General features: G+C 34.7%; 1 protein-coding gene across 4 annotated transcripts in view; it reads left to right on the top strand.

The window, feature by feature from the left end:
• Mgat4c (MGAT4 family member C) overlaps positions 1-20132 on the top strand; it is a 481385-nt gene that overhangs the window by 69784 nt on the left and 391469 nt on the right. The gene's annotated exons all lie outside the window — the stretch shown is intronic.

The following is a 20132-nucleotide window of genomic DNA, read 5'->3' as shown; positions in this document are numbered from 1 at the left end:
ATGAACCCATTGGATAAAATACTGATTAGGAAAGTTGCTATATTTATATTTAATCAAATATGAAGCTGTTGGAAAGAATGAGAATTATGGCATACAGAATTATTTTTTCTAAGAGAAGATAATAAAACTGGGTCTTGGGTTTTCATATCCACATTAGAACAGAAATGTATGCTTTGTAGTGTTTATATTATCTTCATTATTATTTATTTATTTATTAAAACGGGCTTACATTTTCTTTTCACGACCAAAATCTAATTAGTTAATAGGAGCATTATGCATGTCTACCTTATACATATTTAAATAAAATTTATCATTAATAAGTCTTAGTTTTCCACTTCCCCAAAGAATAAGTCAGGGATGGTAAAGTCTTCCGAAATGTAAGAATGGGTACTACACACTTTAGATGAAGAAATTTAACTTCTGTGTCACCATAAACAATGAGATTTGTAGTTAACTTTCATTGGCAACTTTGTTCCATATTATTGAAATGAGAATACTGTTGTGGAGTGTTGTAATCACACTGTATGCAGAAAAGGTTATATTCAGATTTAGTGAGATGTAAATTGCCATTTTCTCAAGTCACCTGTGAGTCTCTACTTCCTCCACTTTAGCTTCATTAAGTAGTAGTAGAGCCTGGAGAACTATTACGCTTACATACAGGTAAGGAACAATGGGAAGATCACAAATACAATTTATGAGATTAAAATAGAGGAAAATTATAAATAAATTCTGCTTTAGACTATACAATTAGGAAATTCCAATTGCATATCTATGAGTCTATGTGCCCTCACTTTATAGTAATCAAGGAAGGCTAACTTGTCAGTCTAAGGTAAAATATATTTTTTTAGCTTTATTATTATTATTATTAAAAATTTCCATCTCCTCCCTTCCTCCCATTTCCCTCCGCCCTCCCCTTCCCCCTCCTGTTCCCTCTCCAGTACAAAGAGCAGTCAGGGTTCCCTGCCCTGTGGGAAGTCCAAGGTCTTCCCCCCTCCATCCAGGTCTAGGAAGGTGAGCATCCAAACAGACTAGGTTCCTACAAAGCCAGTACATGCAGTAGAATCTAAACCCAGTGCCATTGTCCTTGACTTCTCAGTTAGCTCTCCTTGTCAGCCACGTTCAGAGAGTCCAGTTTGATCACATGCTCCATCAGACCCAGTCCAGCTGGACTTGGTGAGTTCTCATTAGATCAGCCCCATCATCACAGTGGGTGGGTGCACCCCTCGTGGTCCTGACTTCCTTACTCATTTTCACTCTCCTTCTGCTCCTCATTTGGACCTTGGGAGCTCGCCCAGTGTTCCAGTGTGGGTCTCTGTCTCTATCTCCATCCATCGCCAGATGAAGGTTCTATGTTGATATGCAAGATATTCATCAGTGTGGCTATAGTATAGGGCCAGTTCAGGCGCCCTCTCCTCAGCTGCTCAAGGAACAAGCTGGGGACATCTCCCTGGACACCTGGGAACCCCAGATGAGGTATTCTTAAGAAAAAAAGAGTAAGAGCGGGAGCCAAGATTAGGAAGTTGGAGGATGCAGGTAAGCATACACTTCCAGTCCTGGTTGAGCCTTTGTTGCCAGTTGCTAACTGCTGGCACATGTGGAGTCCATTTTTTTTTTTTTTTTTTTTTTTTTTTGCTCACTGGTATGGCCTATGCTAGGAAGAGCACCCTCCAGTGAATGCACAAGCATACCAAAGCAGATGAGCATCAAAAAAAAAAAATGATGAAGTAGGTTAAAAAAATGTAGGATGCCATGTAAGAAGGCAGGAAAGGAGGCGATAATTGGAGAGGAGTTTAGGGAGGAGGATGAACATCATCAAAAGCACATGGGACAGAATTCTCAAAGAAATTAAAGAAACAGAATCAACAAGCATTTAAGCCAGTTCTTAAAAAAGGGAAGGGTTCAATGTGTGGTACTTAAATAGATATGAAATATAATGAATTTTTATTTACTTTAAGGTGGAAACTACTTTATGACTCTCCATTCCAAGCTAAATTAATGAACTAAGAAAAATAAAGAATCACCTGCATAAGGAATTTTCAACCTAGGTAAAGAATAGGCAATACATTCAAAAAGCAAGGCACAGGGTAGCACTAATAAGGACTTTGCCCTCTCACCAGATGTGACAAGCCCTTTTCTCCTTGGATTTATTAAACAGTTAGTGAACCTCTAATCTTTCCTTTAAAATATGTTATTACTTCATTTTGAGCCTCTACCAAAATTTTCTTAAGAGTAAGTGAGATAATGTATTTACAGTAAAATTCTATGTCATACAATTTAATAAAAGGTATTTCAAATCTAGTCTCATTTTCCCTACCTATTAAATTTCAAGGTTAATAAAAACCTGTCTACCTGACTTTCTTATAACATAAAAAAAGATTTGTAATAGTTAGAATTATGCCACTGCTATAGATTTGCATATGATTTTGCATAAGTCATGTGAACCCACAATTAAAATTGAATTTAAAAATCTAAAATCTCTGGTTTGGATCCATTGCTGCTTCTCTGGTATTCGCTATCTCAGGCATGGCCAGCCTAGGTCTCTGGCTCAGTCCTCTTTCCACAAATGTCCCTCCTGCTTCCTTGAAGCTGGTCGTCCCAGGTCCATTTGGACTAGGTCGCTGCTTCAATCCTGCTCACCTGGAGCTTGCCTCCTCAGGCTTGCTCTGGCCTAGGTCCCTGAGAACCTAGGTGGGTGGGCGCACCCCTCGTGGTCTTGACTTCCTTGCTCACAACAATGAGGACCCTAAGAGATATATACATGGATCTAATCTACATGGGAAGTAGAAAAACACAAAATCTCCTGAGTAAATTGGGAGCATGGGGTCGATGGGAGAAGGTAGGATTGGGGGGGGGGAAGGGAGCACAGAGAAATGTATAGCTCAATAAAAATCAATAAAAAAATCTAAAATCTCCATTTACCACCCAATAGAAAGTTCTATATGTTCTATCTATATTTTGCTCATTGCTTTGAAGGCTGAATTATATTCATCTGATTAGATTACACCAAGGAAAGTGAAAAAGAATCATAGCATTAGCATGAAAAGTTGCCTGAATTTTAAGTCAAGTATCTTCCCATTCTAAAACTCAGAAACTCTAAAAATTCAAAACTTGATTTTGCCTGAAACCAAACAAAAAAAAACTTTAGAATTACATGATTGACCTACTTTAGCTTATAAGAATTGTATTTTGCAATTCCAATGTATTAATTTATAACTAAAACTTAAAACAGAATATGCCTATATTCTCTGAAGCCATTGTATAGCTGGAAAAACACGATAATAATAGATCTTTTCTTAGCTCACCAGGGTATAGACATGTCTATAGAACATTCTCTACTTTTTTATCCATCTTTTAACTGCAAGCAAGTAACACAGTACTCAATTAGTATAAAGAAACATGATGGTGAGTGAGTGAATTCAGATGGCGTAGTCTTAATCCATTATTTAGAATTAAAAGAGAACTGAGCCTATTAGCTGTCAGAGCACAGTGTATGTAAAGCTTTCAGAGTAAATATCCTATGCAGATGGGAAAATCTCATATTCACCAAGATTAAAAATGTCATAGCCAGTAAAGCAATTATCATAAAAGACAGGTCTTTTTTTTAAATCAAGCTCTGTACTGTGTATACTTTCTGATATATAGTATGTATTTTTTAATCACATCAATGGTAAGCTAGTTAATCCTGACATGCTTATTATAGAGGCTATTACAGCAGTGCAGAATTCATAATGAAATCTAAATTCTAAAAGATAGGATGATGGGATAGTTTATGGAATATAAATGTAGAGTCTGCCCAAGGAGAATCACAAATTTCACTGGGATTTCTTTCTAGTGTATATTTTCCTCTTCAGGAGTAATAGGTCCTTCCCCATAATTTTTATTTAAATAAGTATGCTAAGGTGATTTTGAAATAAATTACTAACATCTTGAAAACAGAATGCACCAGGAGTCTCATGAGCATGATGTATCACACTCGAGAAAAAGAGTGTGTGCAAATGTGTAACAAATACGCTTGCCGTTTCTCCTAGAGCTGTTGATTTAAAAAGCCCTGGCTTCACAGCTACATAAAGAAGAAAGAAAAAGAACCACAATATAGGAACTTACAATTTATAAGTGATGAGCTAGGGATTCTGGATGGTATTCAGTGATATCAATCTCATTCTAGTTGAAGCTTAAGGTTATGACTTTTGCTTCAAAAGACTGTAAAAAATGTAATATTTATTTTATAGCAGGGAAATTGGATAAGTTAACTGGTTTTTGTTTGTAAAATATTGTTTACTTGAAGAATAAGTTATTTGGAGTCCATCCTTTCTAAAAATGTGGTCTTCTCTGGGAAATCATGTAACCACATTGTCGGGATTTATGCCCTGTATATCTTTTATAATATAGAAACACAAAACAATTCCACATCAGTCCTCACACTCAGCCACTTATTCTTTAAGGTACTTACTCAAATTCCCTGCTCTTTGGAGACAATGTTTTAAGTTGAAAGGTAAATAAAAATAGGAATAAAGAATCTTCAGCATGACAAGCTTGGACGAGAAAAGGATAAGGAGTTGTTAGGCAGGTAGGCATGCATCAGGTATATTGGCCAACCTCTCCTTATATTAGCCTCTCGATTTTGTTTTTCCCATAAGACAGACAGATTTCAAATCACTCTTCTTCATCCAGGAGAATAAATGTTGTCGTCTTTCCCAGTGTTATTCCTCATCATCACACTCTCTCCAGTTACAATATTCCTGAGCACAAGCAACTTCCAAAATCCTCATAAGTGATTGAACTATAGCTTTCTAATGAGGTTGATTTTTACTGTTGTGGATGAACACTTTCGTCTGATCATTTGCATTTCCTAGAGTACTTCTATGCAATACATATGATGACCTCATTTAGAATCACATGACCCTAAACTCACCACATGTGTGTAAATCGTATTAATAGATATTTAAGAGATAACATGATTAAATAATACGCTGGCACTTTCCTTGCTCTCCAGATTGGATCCAGAAAAACCTGTATAAAAATGAAAGCACATAATCTGTGTTTACTGTGAATTCCTTCTCAAGGAATGGGCCTTATGTCAAATCAGTTATTGGCAGGTTACTCTCAAAAGATTGATGCTACCATTGCTCTATTTTTTTCTTCTAGTCAGTGGGTACCTCAGCTATGTCACCTCCATAAAGGTCCTTTGCTTTAAACAAAAGCATAAATATAGCCGGTGTATTTTTGAGTAGCCATTGTAATTATAATTGAGTTGTACAGTTAATACCAACTCTCAACTTGAGAGTTTGAAATTTTGGGTTATCTGTTTTTTCTTTTTCCCTCTTCTTCTATTGGAGTCAATTCAGGTAATCAAAAATCAGAAACTCTGTGATCTAACATTATAGATCTATGATTTAACTTCAGTGATGTTTTTAAATTTGTCATGTGTTTATTAAAGATAATTACTTAAGCATGTATTATTTGAAAACAAGCAGATTACAGACATATGATAAAAATGTGAGTTAAAACAAATAAAGAACTGTTTTTTGAAGAATATTATCTTAAGATGTGTTAGATAATTAATATAGAACGTTTGTTTAATGATGCAAAGATGTGTTGCATTTGTTTAACTCTGTGAAGTTGTGTTACTTTTGCCTGTCTAAAATAAAGAGCTGAATGGCTAACAGCAAAGCAGGGGAAAGGATAGGCAGGGCTGGTAGGCAGAGAGAATAAATAGGAGAAGAAATCTGGGAGAAAATAAAGGAGCAAGTAAAGGAAGAGTTTAGGGGCCAGCCATCCAGCAACACAGAAAGCCACAGAAAATGATGTAAGGAAATATACAGAAGTAGATAAAGATAAAATCCCAGAGGCAAAAATTAGAAGGGATAATTTAAGTTAAGCAAACCTGGCAAGAAATGAATCAAGCTAAGGCTGGATAGTCATAAGTAAGAAAACATCTCTGTGTGAAATTACTTGGGTGAAATTACTATGGGGTGGCAGCCCCATAAAGAGTATGAGTAGAAAAACAACCAAATACATTTGCGCCTGTGGGCTCTACCCCCATCCCAACTCTCTGTAATCTGGTGGTCAGTTCCTGTGATTGCAAAGGAAACAGAATTCGACAGGTTAATAGCATTTGACAGTGCCTTCTCCACCCATTTTAGAAATAGTCTCTGATTTAAAATTACCTGACAACAATTTTCATCTTTCTCATCTTACCAATCTAGAAGTTTATCTTCTGCACCTTTGCAGTTACCAACTTCTCTACTGAATTTAAAATGTAAGAGGACAAGTTTGTGAGAATACTTGTTCGCTAGAGATCTTATTTTTCCACACAGGAATGGTCTATATCAAGTTTGCTTGGCATTTCAATCAGGATGGAATTTACATGAGTCATAGCTACTAATAAAGTAAGGTAGCAATATTTTGATGGTGATTCCTTCATACAGGTTTAAAGAAATGCATTTTTAAACAGGCATGTTCAATTTTTTTTTTCTGAAACAAAATGATCTTACTATAAGTGTGGTTCTACTGACATTTCTGCAAAAACATTTTACATACAAAAGGTGGACAGAAAACCAACAGTTGGGTGATTTTGACCTGTGGGATATTGTTCTTAGTTTTCATGTTTAAGAGTTGCATTCACACTTATGTTAAGAACATGTTAAGATCATCTGGTAGAAGCTACAGAGAAATGGGCTGGGTTTTCAAGGATTCTATTATGTTACAATTCAAACTCTCCTACCAGTAAGTGTCAGTGATTGGCACTACTAAGTGATGTATTCAGTTTTGAACATTTTTTTTATGACAGTCGACGTGGTCTGTATTTGATTCAATTGGTTCATCTGTAGTATAACGAAATGTTACCAGATGACTTTTTCATTGACATATCTTTAGAAAAAAAATAAGTGTGATAATATCATAATGTCGTTCCCAAAATTCAATCTTAAAATATGGTTTATAAAACCACAGTTCCAATATTTTACACTCTTGTTTATCTCTTATAATATCCTCAGACTCAAAGTCTTCTGGGCTCAGATACTTCTCATGTACAAATGAGATGTGGCCATTTTAACTCTCTCTGGCCACTATCTAAATACCAAACAAGTAGAAATAGAAATTCTTGTCAGCTACCAATACCTAGAGACATATTTTCCCTTGAACCTCAGTGACCACAGTTATCAGGATCTAAAAAGAATTTCAAGAGAGGGCAACAGAAATCAAGAAATGAAACACCCACTCAAAAAAATGAAGATCAGATATTATCAATTAGAATTATAACCTTCCCCCAAACAAGTACAGATGTCAGCATAAAAAAATCAATTAAAAACAGCCAGAAAAATATGTCTGCACTAGAGCCTAAAAACACTACCACAGCAGGTCCCAAGTATTGCAACACAGCTGAATCACACGAAAAAAGACCTTAATATACTCTTGATGAATAAGATAGAGGTCCTTAATGAAGAAATGAAAAACCCTTTAAGGAAGTCTATAAAAAATTAGACAGTGGAAGGAAATTAATAAAAGTGTTCAAGATGTAAGAACAGAAATAGAATCAATTAAGAAATTCCAAATTACAGGAAATATGGAAATTAAATATCTATTAACCCAAACAGCAGCCAAGAGGCAAGCTTCACAAACCAAACACAAGCGAGAAAAGAGAAAAATCTCAAGATTTGAGGACATGACAGAAGACATGGATAACTCAGACAAAGTGTTAAATCTAAAAATCAATAAATGAGAAAATAAACAAATAAATTTTAAGAAAATCCTGGTATGAAACATCCAGGAAATGTGAAGCACTATGGGAAGACAGAAATCTAGAAATCTAATAGGAATAGAAGAAAGAAAAGAAACCCAGGTAAAGACACAGAAAATATTTTCAACAAAATGATAAGAAAAATTTCTTTTACATAAAAGAAACTCACAGCATACTAAATAGGCTGGCCCAGAAACAAAATTCCCAATGGCATATGATAATTAAAATAACAAATATACATAACAAAGAAAGAATATTAAAATATGTCAGAAAAAACCAAGTAACATGTAACAGCAGACCCATTAAAATTATACTTGACTAAACAGATGTTATATAGACTTTATGAGACCACTGATGCCAGTTCAAACAACTACACAGAACAAAATTTTCAGTTACCAAAGATGGAGAAAATAAGATGCTCCAAGATAAAGCCAAATTTAAGCAATATCTATATGTAAATCCAGCCCCTGAAAAAGGTAGTAGAAAAAAAAATACCAACCTAAAAGATTAGGCACACTCAAAAAACAAAAAAACAAAAACAAAAACCACAATTAGCTGTTTTAGTATCTGCCACAATACACTTGAAGCCAAAACTAATCCAAAGAGATAGGGAAGGACAATACATACTCATTAAAGGAAAATTTCACCAAGAAGGCATTTCAATCTTTTCAATTCTTAACATCTGTACCACAAACGCAAAGGCAACCAAACTCATAACACAAACACTACATCATTGTAAATCATGTATTGATACTCACATACTGATAATGAGAGACTTCAATAACCCACGATCACCAATGCACAGGTTATCTAGAATAAAACATAAACAGATAACTATAAATGTTATAAATCATATGAACCCAATAGATACAGAATATTTCAGTCAAACAGAAAAGAATATACCTTCTTCCCCAAATCTCACAACTTTCTCCCAAGCTGAATGAATCTTTGGCTTCTAGTTCAGTGTTGTTATGGGATTCCTGATATTACAAAGGAGTGGGTCTCCATTTCTTGTGCCATCTATGGGGGTCTTCCTCCCCTCTTTTTTTTTCTTCAAATTTCTATGTGTTAATATATGTTTTGTCTTTTCTTATTTTATTTTCTAATGAGAGACAGAAAGAGGGTTGATCTGCATAGGGATGGAGGAGAGTAGAGACTGTGAGGAGTATTATGTAAGAAAAAATGTAAATCTATTTTCAATAAGAGGAAAAAGAGAACAAAGAAATCATACTTACCTTGTTCATATTGCTAAGTTCTATGTAGCACAGAGGTTATTTCAGAAACTCATAGAGTCTTTAGTGTGGAATAAAGCTCTAAAGGCAAATTGTTTTGTAGCACAACGTGAGTTCGAATCCAGATCCCACACTTTAAAAATACTAGCCCTGTTTTTTCACCTGTGATTTCAGCACTAAAGAGGTGAAGTGAGGTGGAACCCGGGGGGTCACTGAGATTGCCTACCTAATGAGATTGAGGTCAATGAAACTGCCTACTGAGAAAGCAAATGCTGAAATAGGAACAACTGTTCTTTCATCTCAAACGGTACAGACAAATGCATATAAATAATCATACACACACACAAATGTCATTAGTTAATTACATCCGATTACAGTGACTTTTAATCATATGGTCTACTTTAATCAGGTCTTACCATTAGAATAAATCCTCCAAAGTCCATAAATTGAATCTATTGAGTGATAATCTGCCATAAATGTGAAATATGGATAATATTTGTAAGGATTGCTTATTGGAATTTTCAATCTTATTCTGTTGAGCTAGAATAAAATTAAACATTTTCCATTGGATATTATTTATGTTCCTCTACCAACCAGCTTCAAGTTTATTATCTTACATAGATATTCTACTTCCACAGACCTGAACTGTTTCTTGAGATCTCTCAAGTGCACTACGGTTACATCTCTTAAACCACATATTCTTTCTTCCCGATTTCCCTGTTTCAACTTGCCCCTTTATTCTTTGCTTGGATGATGTTTTATTGATGAAAATCCTCAAATTTGCTAGGAGTCTTTAGCCTAATTTTATCATCCGTGCTGTTTTCATTGCTTATTTGGTACTGCAATAGAAAACTTATGTATTGATTGTAATTATCTGTTTTCTTAATACTTTTTTTTCATTTTTATCCATGAATTCTAATACAATATTTTGTAATTTTGGTTTATTCTCCTGTATAAACATCAAATACATAACAAGTATGTCAAGAACTAAAGAAAACTAAAAAAAGAGAAATGGAAAGGGGGTGATAATGGGATATGGATTAGGTGAAGCTGTAATAATTTATATTGAACATATACAATAATATACAAGAACATTCTAAATGTTATAAGGCCACACTCGTTACCTAACTTCTGCAGTTTACTTAATCTATGAACTTAACTGAGATGAAATTGAAGGAAAGTGAGAAGCAAGTAGTGAAGAAACTCTAAATATATCCAGTTACATAGAGCAAGTATTTTCCTAAGTATGTAGATCTTTGTATCCAGTTCAAAAAATAAAAAAATGACATATATGTATTTGTGACATATAGATACAGAGGTACAGAAATAGATGATAAATTGATTATAGATACATACATACATATGTACATACATACATACTTGATAGACTCAAGTAGATCTAGATTTAAGTAAGAAATAAGGTTCAAGCTATCAGGAATTTTCTTTCTTTTGTGAATTATTTCTCCACTTATTTACTGCTTGTCTGTATGAGGGTGGCAACTCCCCTGGAACCCTTTATTCTTTCATTGGTAGAAAGGAACTATTGAATAACCCATGCTCATGAACGGAAAGGATTCCTTGTCTTAGCTTCACTTGTGTGAAGAAAGTGATTAGTGAACACCATGAACTATATTGTACAGGAAGGGCTCATAAATCCTTTTTTGATATATACTTTCTATTGGCTATTACTCTAGCAAGATATGACCAATATGGATATTAGACTGCATACAATTCATTTTATCATTGGAACAGATTTCAGATTTCAAGGCATTTTAGAGCCCCTAATACTAACACAATGCTTTTCTTTAAAAAATTGTATAAATATTAAAAATAAAATGCTTCAGGAAAATTAAAAGTCACAAATGTTCACAGCCTCATTTCAGACCAGTTATCATGTAGAATAGAGTCAGCACACAGCTCACACCTAAGTTTGAACACCACTAGTTTGGTAGAGCTGCCTAAATTTTACAGTAGAGAGGCTCGGGACCTTTGCATGTGATCTTTAAAAGGCTTGGTCGTCAGCTTTCCTGACCTAAAGCCACTGAGCAGAATCAGACGTGAAGACTGTCAGAGGCAAGCAGCATGATTACAGATATGACAGCTAACAGCTTGACAGGCGCCTCATCACCTAAGGGTGTGATAATGGATGTTCAGGATGGAGGTGGTTGAGTCATCAAGATAAGAGTAAATCCCCTTAGTGACCACTTCTAACAGATGACAGGGAAGCACTAATAGTCTTCCAGAAGATTGCCGTCAAATAAAAAGTGATTAAAATAAATGTTTCCATGGCACTCAGAAGGCACTTTCCACATTTAGCGCGGTGAGCGGGTGCACTTCTCTTCAGCAGAAGGTCAACTTCTAAGGAAAGACTGGAATACCATTCAAGTTCTGATTCTGCTGTGTGTTCACAGTCTTGGAAACCTGGCATAATTCTGACGTGAGTTTCCTCTCTCTAATTTATTGATAGGAAAGTAACCTGTGTTAAATAGATCATAATGGAGATAAAAAAAATTAGGTAAGTTTTTCTTAGAGATTATTTCTTGCTATCCTAAAATAGATTTAAGGAAGTGGTACAATGGCAGGGCAGGGGGAAAAAACACAATTCAGTCCACATGAATTCAGCTAACCTAGTAATGTTCAGTGTGTATTATAACCATATTAAATATAAGTTATTGAGGACTGGAAAAATAGCTCAGAGAGCTTGATGTTTCCTGGGTATCCTGAGTCTAGATTCAGCACTTACCACAAGTGGCTCATACTTGCCTGTAACTCTGATTCCAAGAGATATGATATTTTCTTCGGATCTTCCTGAGTAACCATTCAAGTATGGCATACACTCGCAAGGATACATACCATACACACACACAAACACACACACTCACAGAGAGAGGAACAAAAATAAAAATTCATAAATTTAAAAGTAAATAATTGTGTTTAGTGTTTATTTGTTTGATTTTATGCTTCTATCATGATGTATATATTTGGCAAAAAAGTAGCATGTCAGTTGTATAAAATGATTAAAGCAGATTTGCATTTACATATAAAATTATACATGGCTCCTCAAGAAAAATATACGTTATACTACAGGGATACCCATGTATGATGAATCTATGCACAAAAAGAAAATGTCCAAAAGAAATTTGGGATATTCATCCAATTTTAGCTAAGAATTTCTGTTAGAAAAATATCAAAACTTTCTGTCAGACATAGAAATATGTAATCTTAGATATTATAAACTTAGACCTAAACATTGAAAAGGAAAACAGTTTAGCTCTAAACCTAACTTGGACAGTAATCAATGTAAAGAGGCAACATTCATTCCAGAATTTAGTATAACATTTATGTCTATTTTTCCAATTATTTTTGTCTCCTATTTAAGTTAACTATATCATTACACTTAAAAACAGTGGTGTGAGGATTTAGTTTTAAAGGTTCTAAAGACAAAGAGAAGAGAAAGTATTGTATTTTGCTAGCAAGGCTGTCATTTACAGTACATAAACATTCTCTGTGAAAATTCAACCAAATGTTGAAGTAGTCCATGCTAAGGAAAAGACTGCTATGTGTTATTTGTGGAGAACGTCAATCTATTTTAAACTTCTGATTGTATTTTCACAGAGTGGATGCTCAAACACTTTACTGAGATTGGAACTGCACATATAATGTTCATTTAGAGGTACTGAGTGATTTCAGTAAAATAAAGCATTATTTTCCCATTGAGTTGTATTTTCCTATTCCATTCAGAAAAGATTTCAGTACAAGTGAAGGTAGCTGTTTGATCGTCCTCTACTGGCTTCAATACGTTGATCTAAAATCGTTATTTAAGTAACTATTTAGACCAGTGGTCTTCAGCCTTCCTAATGCTGCAGCCTTTTAATACAGATCCTCATGTTGTGGTGGCCCCACATTCCATTGCTATTTCCTAACTTTAATTTTGCTACTGTTACGAATTTTTAAGTATATATGGGATATGCGACCTGTGTCTGGACCACGACCCACAGGTTTGAACCAGTGATTTAGAATAAGACAATGTTTTCTTCCCTTTTCATATACTTACTAAAGTAAATATTAGAATATGTTTGAAAATGAGATTTATTTATTTTTCTGATTTAGATGATTTTCATTTTTTCCCTGATTTCTGAACATATAATCATGAAACTACAATTATCAAGAAGAAGCGATCTTTGTGAATTTAGGCAAACGTGGTCTACAAGAACTAGTTCCAGAAAAAAAGAAGAGAAGAAGAAGAAGAAGAAGAAGAAGAAGAAGAAGAAGAAGAAGAAGAAGAAGAAGAAGAAGAAGCTGTAAATTTCACCAAACAGAAGTTTATTTGTGCCACATAGGTTATGACAGTTATCAAAATTATACCAGTATATGAAAGCATGTGTGTGTGCGTGTGTGTGTGTGTGTGTGTGTGTGTGTGTGTGTGTGTGTTTTGTTGTACTCAGCCAAGGAATTTGGGTAAATGAAGATATTATACTTGCTAAGGTCCTTCCTAATACTGGTAGTAACTCCATGGGTCTCTGTTAGAAATGTTTTACATGGGTCTATTGAAAATTAACCTTGGAATTTTGGAATATGGAATATTCATATGGATATGGAATATCTTCATTAAATAGAAACCTTTTATTCTGGCTACAGTTTGTAATAAGCCTGGGTCGTCCTATGTCATCAGGCTACAAGTGCTAGAATTACTGATGTAGACTATAAAGCCAGACTCAGGTTGCATTTTAACATTTAAGTGAATAAGCTAGAAAAAAATGTATAATGTATTTTTTTTTGTAAATATACTGATTTCTTTTGACTATGCTGTAGTTTTAATATTATTCTGTTTGGAGCACAACTTCTGATACATTCTTTTTAAAAATCAGGTGCATATAAACTCCAAGTTAGACAACATAATTAGTAATTGCCAGCTTTACATGAGGAAAATGTTCTCCTTCTCAAGTGTTAGTCTTTTTCCCAATTGTTTACACATTTCAGCTTGTTTTCTTTTGTCTTTAGAAAGTAAATACAGATGTCAAATCATAAATAAGTTCTTGAAGGCAAAAGAAAGCATGTGCTCGTGAGGAATTATTGAGATATTGTGTTTATTTCTCATACTATTTCTATGTGCCAAATTTCCAGTTCTTAGTTCTTTTTAGTTTTTGTTATTTTTTAATGTCTATGTTCCTTTTTTGATATTTTGTGAATCTCAAACATAAACACTGTAATTACATCATTTCTACCCTACCTAACCCCTTCTCAAAATACTTCCAAGTTCCTGCTTCCCTTTAATTAGTATCACAGATGCACACATATGTCTGCATACTCCACCTTCGTACATATACATACAGTTTAGGAGACATTTATGGAGGTTAGTATGTGTGTATGTTTAGGGCTGACATATTATTACTGAATAATCTATTAGCATCTCATTCCTTGAGGAAATAATTCTCCCTCTCTTACAAGTAATTAATGAGTGAAGTCCTTCATCTACTGCTATGGTATTTTGGAATTTCTGACTTTAATGCTTGTATTCCACTGTTGCTGCTATTGTGCATGTACTGATTAGGTAAACATATTTTTTTAAGAATTCACAGGTGCAGCATTCTGTCATGTGTAGAAGATCCTCTCTCCCCAAAGATGCCCTGGTCCTATGGCTCTTACAATCTTTGCACGTCTTCTTCAGAGATGATCCCTGAACTTTAGGTGTCAGGGAAGTGTTGTAGAAGCTTCAGTCTTTGAGATACACCTTTAACACTTTACAATTATAAAATCCAAACAGAACAAAAATAAGGGTATATAATCTTTCTACCATAATCACTTCTTAATTATGAGTTCAAGTAATCTTACGATTGTCCCAAAACTATTTAGAAGAGAAGAGGATTTCTTTGAAGTTGTCAGCAAGTTTGGTACCTCACCTAAGAGACCTTGCACTTACTAATTCGTCCCATAAGTTAAATAGACTTATTATGATATTGTGGACAAATATAGGATAACTCATTTCCAACTACAATAAAATAAACTAATTTTGTAAGGAAAGTTAATTGAATTAAAATAATTAATATATATTATGTACTATGTAGACCCAAAGACATTAACTGTAACTTACTCTACGTGACTGTACATAATTCATATTATCTCAATGATTATTAAGTATCAAATGAGGGATTTGTAAATATCCAAATAGTTTTACAATCCTTTTAAATATCAAAACATAGCAAATTAAAAGACCAAACTATTTGTATACTATATATATTACATATGTTTTACATTAATGTGATCTTTTACAATTTATTACAATTACAAAAAGAAGCTATGGATACGTTTCCATAGTAAGATAGTTAGCAATATTCTAAACCACATAAGTACAGACTTTTATTTTCTTAAGTAATAATAGAGTTAAGGTTTAATAGGTTAATAACTCAGCAAGTTATGGATTAATTTTTGTCTTTTCTTTATGTAGTAATCAATATCTAAATATTCAATTGTTTTATGGAGCTAGAAAAATACCAATGCAACAAGCTTAACTAAATAAGTCTAAATTATTCAGAAAATTCTTAGAGTTCTTAAATAACTCACTTAAGAAGAAATTATTTGCGGCACATAAATTGTGACTGAAATATATGACTGAATTAGAAGTTGGGGACCATTAACATGCTTACCATATTGCAGAATGCACAGTTTTATCCTATGTTTTGCATTCTTACACTAATAAAATAAACTTTGACAAACCCTTTTGTATAAATATTTGTTGTTCATATCAAATGATTTCAAATTACAATGCAAAGAGAGAGGCAATGCCAAACAGAGGACAGAGGAAAGGAGAGGACCAAGGAAAAGAAAAAAAAGAGACAGATGGAAGAAGCAACTGAAGAACAGAGATGGAAAGGGGGAAAGCAGAAGAGATATGTGTTAGAAAGGAATGGAAAGCCAGGAAATCTGTTATCGCCCAATTTTTCCCTCAGAACAAAGAGAAGCAGTTCTCTAGAACACCGTAAACACTTTTGTATCAATGCTGGGTGACAAACAGTGTGTTTCAGAATTCCAAAAGTCTGCTGTTGTTTGCTTTGTACTCAGATTAAATAAATATATTTCCAAATGGTGGAATGCCAAGCCCAAACAGGTAATGAAGCAAAAGTAACTTGGACAAATAAAGGTTGATTAAAAGACTGACAGAAAGCACAACATTGAGAGACAGAGAGAGAGAGAGAGAGAGAGAGAGAGAGAGAGAGAGAGAGAGAGAGAGTTGTTGTGCCTCAAGTGATGTGACAGACTTCACTGACTCCTAACATAGGAGGCCTCACTCTCTCTGATGAGTGGATGGGGTTATGGGGTCAGGGTAAGGTGGTGGTGGGGGAGCAGGAGGAGGGAAGAGAAAGGGAACTGGGATTGGTATGTAAAATTAAAAAAGATTGTTTTAAAATTTAAAAAAATTCTAAGTAATTAGAACTTTAGAACCCTCTTCTGCAAGCAAATGAAGCAATCACATGCATTTAAACTCTCTTCAGACCTTCACTTGAAAATGCAAGAAATGTATGCCTTTATTTAAAAAGAATTTAGGACTATGAAATAAAAGTCAGAAACTGGAATGTTGGGGGACACATATTTTAGGCACTGTTATTTCCAGTTCCACGTTATATATTTTCCAGTATGGGAGCATTCCACTTCTGTAGTTTCCCATTGGCTGTCATTATATATAAGAATAGCATAGTAAACACCACAGCTAAGGGTCTAGATGGAAAAATCAATAGGACACATTTTCCGAGTGAAAATCAATGGTACTTAAAACAACTTTTCTTTCCTTAGAGGCAAATCTTGTGGTGAATTACTAAGTTATGCATGGCCTACGACCCTTTCATGTCTGAGTTAGCAGGTTCTCTTGTTTTAATACAAATGAAAATTTGATCAGTTCCTTTAGGAGATATTAGTTATTTCTGGATAATAATTCACTCTTGTAAAAGTTTCTAGAATAATATGGGTTAGTCAGTATGAAAATCATTTAAATTATGACTTTCAAATATTTATTTATATATTATTAATGTCTCGAACATAATTTCAAAGGAAGAGAATTCATTGAAGTTTCTCAAAAGAATAGCAGTGTCCTTTTTTTGACATTAATCAATGAAGTTAATTGCTTTGCCTGTAGCCTAACACACCCTGGGAAACTAGTTACACTATTTTATAAGTGAAGATTAAAGATGCTGCTGACTGAGTGAAAGTGTTATGCCCAAATCCACGAAGTCCCCCGGAAGCCAACAAGTAGACCGAGTTCTGTATGTAAAAGCAAAGAGCCTTTATTTTAGGCAAGTGTGCAAACTCAGTCTCTCAGCCATGTCCAACGTATTGGAGTAAACGGAGAGCCCTGAGCTCAGTTAGAGTTGGGTTTTATAGTAGTAAAGGTGGGGGTGAGGGTTTCTGAGGTTCGGGACCCCTGATTGGCTGACATTTGTCTAGGGGTGTCCTGGTGAGGCTGTGTTGGCAGGTGATCCTACCTATAGAGGTTGAAACACCATTTCCTCTGGATGGTCTGTTCTTGGGCAGCGCTCAGGTAATCTTAGTTTATGGTTCTTCCTGCAATCAGGTATTGCTTCAGGGTAAACTACTGAGACTCAGGCCTCCATTAAATTTATCAATGGCTAAGTTCTACTCCTGCAGGTGATAATGGTTGGAAGTAAAGAACTTCCTTTGGGTGATCTGTTCATATTTAGCTCATCATGGCTGGCTCCTACAATAGTAACTTGGTAGCTGCAAGAACAATGAATGTAAGAAGCCCCATTACCAATCTGACAAGCACTATGCCAGATGCTATATAAGAGCTTTTTTTTTATTTTTTCTATTGGTTAACCTCTCTGTTTTTATGCCAATACCAAGCTGGCTTCATTACTGTAGTTCTGTAATAGAGCTTGATGTCAGGGATGGTGATGCCTCTGGAAATTCCTTAATTGTACAGGACTGTTTTGGCTACCTTGGTTTTTTGTTTTTCTATATTAAGTTGATTATTGTTCTTTTAAGGTCTGTGAAGAATTGTGTTGGAATTTTGATAGGGATTGAATTGAATCTACAGATTGCTTTTGGTAGGATTGTCATTTTTACTATGTTGATCCTACCTACCTAAGAGCACGTAAGATCTTTTAATTTTCTGGTATCCTCTTCAATTTTTTTCTTCAAAGACTTAAAGTTTTTGTTGAAAAGGTCTTTGAATTCTTTGGTTAATGTTACCCCAAGATATTTTAAGTTATTTGTAGCTATTGTAAAAGGTGATGTTTCTTTGATTTCCCTCTCAGTTTCTTTATCATTTTTGTATAGGAGGGCCACTAATTTTTTTGGAGTTGATATTGAATCCTGCCACATCATTGAAAGTATTTATCAGCTGTGGGAGTTCTCTGGTAGAGTTTTTGGATCACTAATAAATACTAACATATCATCTGCAAATAAGGAAAGTTTGACTTCTTCCTTTCCAATTTGAATACCCTTGTTCTTTTTTTGTTGTCTTATTGTTATTGCCAAAATTTCAAGAACTATGTTGAATAGCTATGGAGAGAGTGGGCACCCTTGCCTTGTTCCTTATTTTAGTGGAATCACTTTTACTTTCTATCCATTCATTGATGCTAGCTGTCGATTTGCTGTATATTGCTTTTATTATATTTAGATATGTTCCTCGTATCCCTGATCTCTCCAAAACCATTATCATGAAGGGGTGTTGGATTTTGTCAAATGCTATGGGTTTTTCTTTCAGTTTATTTATATTGATATATTTTCTTTTGTTGAATGAGCCCTGCATCTTTGGGAGTAAGTTGAAATGACCATGGTGGATTATTTTTTTTGATGTGTTCTTGGATTTGGTTTGCCAGTATTTTATTGAGTATCCATGTTCATGTTCATGATTTAGATTGGTCTGTAATTCTCTTTCTTGTTGAGCATTTGTGTGGTTTTGTTATCAGGGTACCTATAGCCTCATAAAAGTGTTCGGCAATGTTCCTTCTGTTTCTTTTATGTGGAACATTTTAAGGAGTATAGGTATTAGCTGTTTTTGGAAGTTCTGCTGGAATTCTGCACTAAAACCATTCAGTCCTAGGCTGTTTTTGGTTTGGTTTTTGATGAGAGCTTCTACTTCCTTGTCGTTTATAAGTTTATTTAAATTGCTCACCTGGTCTTGATTTGATTTTGGTATACGATATCTGTCTAAAAAATTGTCCATTTCCTTTACATTTTCCAATTTGTGGAATGCGGGTTTTTGTAATATGACCTAATAATTCCCTGAATTTTCTCAGTGTCTATTGTTATGTCCTTCTTTTCATTTCTGATTTTGTTAATTTGGATGTTCTGTCTCTATCTTTTGTTTAGTTTGGATAAGGGTTTGTCTATATTGATTTTCTCAAAGAACCAGCTCTTTGTTTTACTTATTCTTTGTATTGTTTTCTTTGTTTCTATTTTGTTGATTTCAGCCCTCAATTTGATTATTTCCTTTCTTTTACTACTCCTGGGTGAGTCTGCTTCTTTTTGTTCTAGAGCTTTCAGGTGTGCTGTTAAGTCAATAATGTGAGCTTTCTCCATTTTCTTTATGTGGGACTTAGTGTTATGAACTTTCCTCTTAGCACTGCTTTCATAGAGTCCCATAGGTTTGTTTGGATAAGTTGTGCCTTCATTTTAGTTGAATTCAAGGAAGTCTTTAATTTTTTTCTTTATTTCTTCCTTGATCCAGTGGTGGTTAAGTAGTTCACTGTTCAATTTCTATGAGTTTGTAGGCTTTCTGAGAGGAGTATTGTTGTTAAATTGTAACTTTAATCCATAAGTCACAGGGAGTTACTCCAAATTTTGTGTATGTGGAGGTTTGCTTTGTTACCCAGTATGTGATCAGTTTAAGAGAAGGTTCCATGAGATGTTGAGAAGAAAGTATATTCTTTTGTGTTTGGGTGGAATGTTCTATAAATGATTGGTAAGTCCATTTGATTCATGACATCTGTTAATTCTCTTATTTCTCTGTTATGTTTTCATCTGGTTGACCTGTCCATTGGTGAGAGTGGAGTGGTGAAGTCTCCTACTATTAGTCCAGTTGTGGCTAGTAGCAGGGAGGGTCCAGCGATGGTTTTGGGAAACTCTCTGCTGGCTGGCTAGAAAGGCCAAGGGAGTTGGGGGAGGTTCCTGGGGTTTTGTCCCACTCTGAGGGTTCTAGTGAGTGG

This window comes from Microtus pennsylvanicus, chromosome 20 (assembly GCF_037038515.1).
Source record: "Microtus pennsylvanicus isolate mMicPen1 chromosome 20, mMicPen1.hap1, whole genome shotgun sequence".
Taxonomy (NCBI): Eukaryota; Metazoa; Chordata; class Mammalia; order Rodentia; family Cricetidae; genus Microtus; species Microtus pennsylvanicus.
This window is presented reverse-complemented; position numbering and strand designations above follow the sequence as displayed.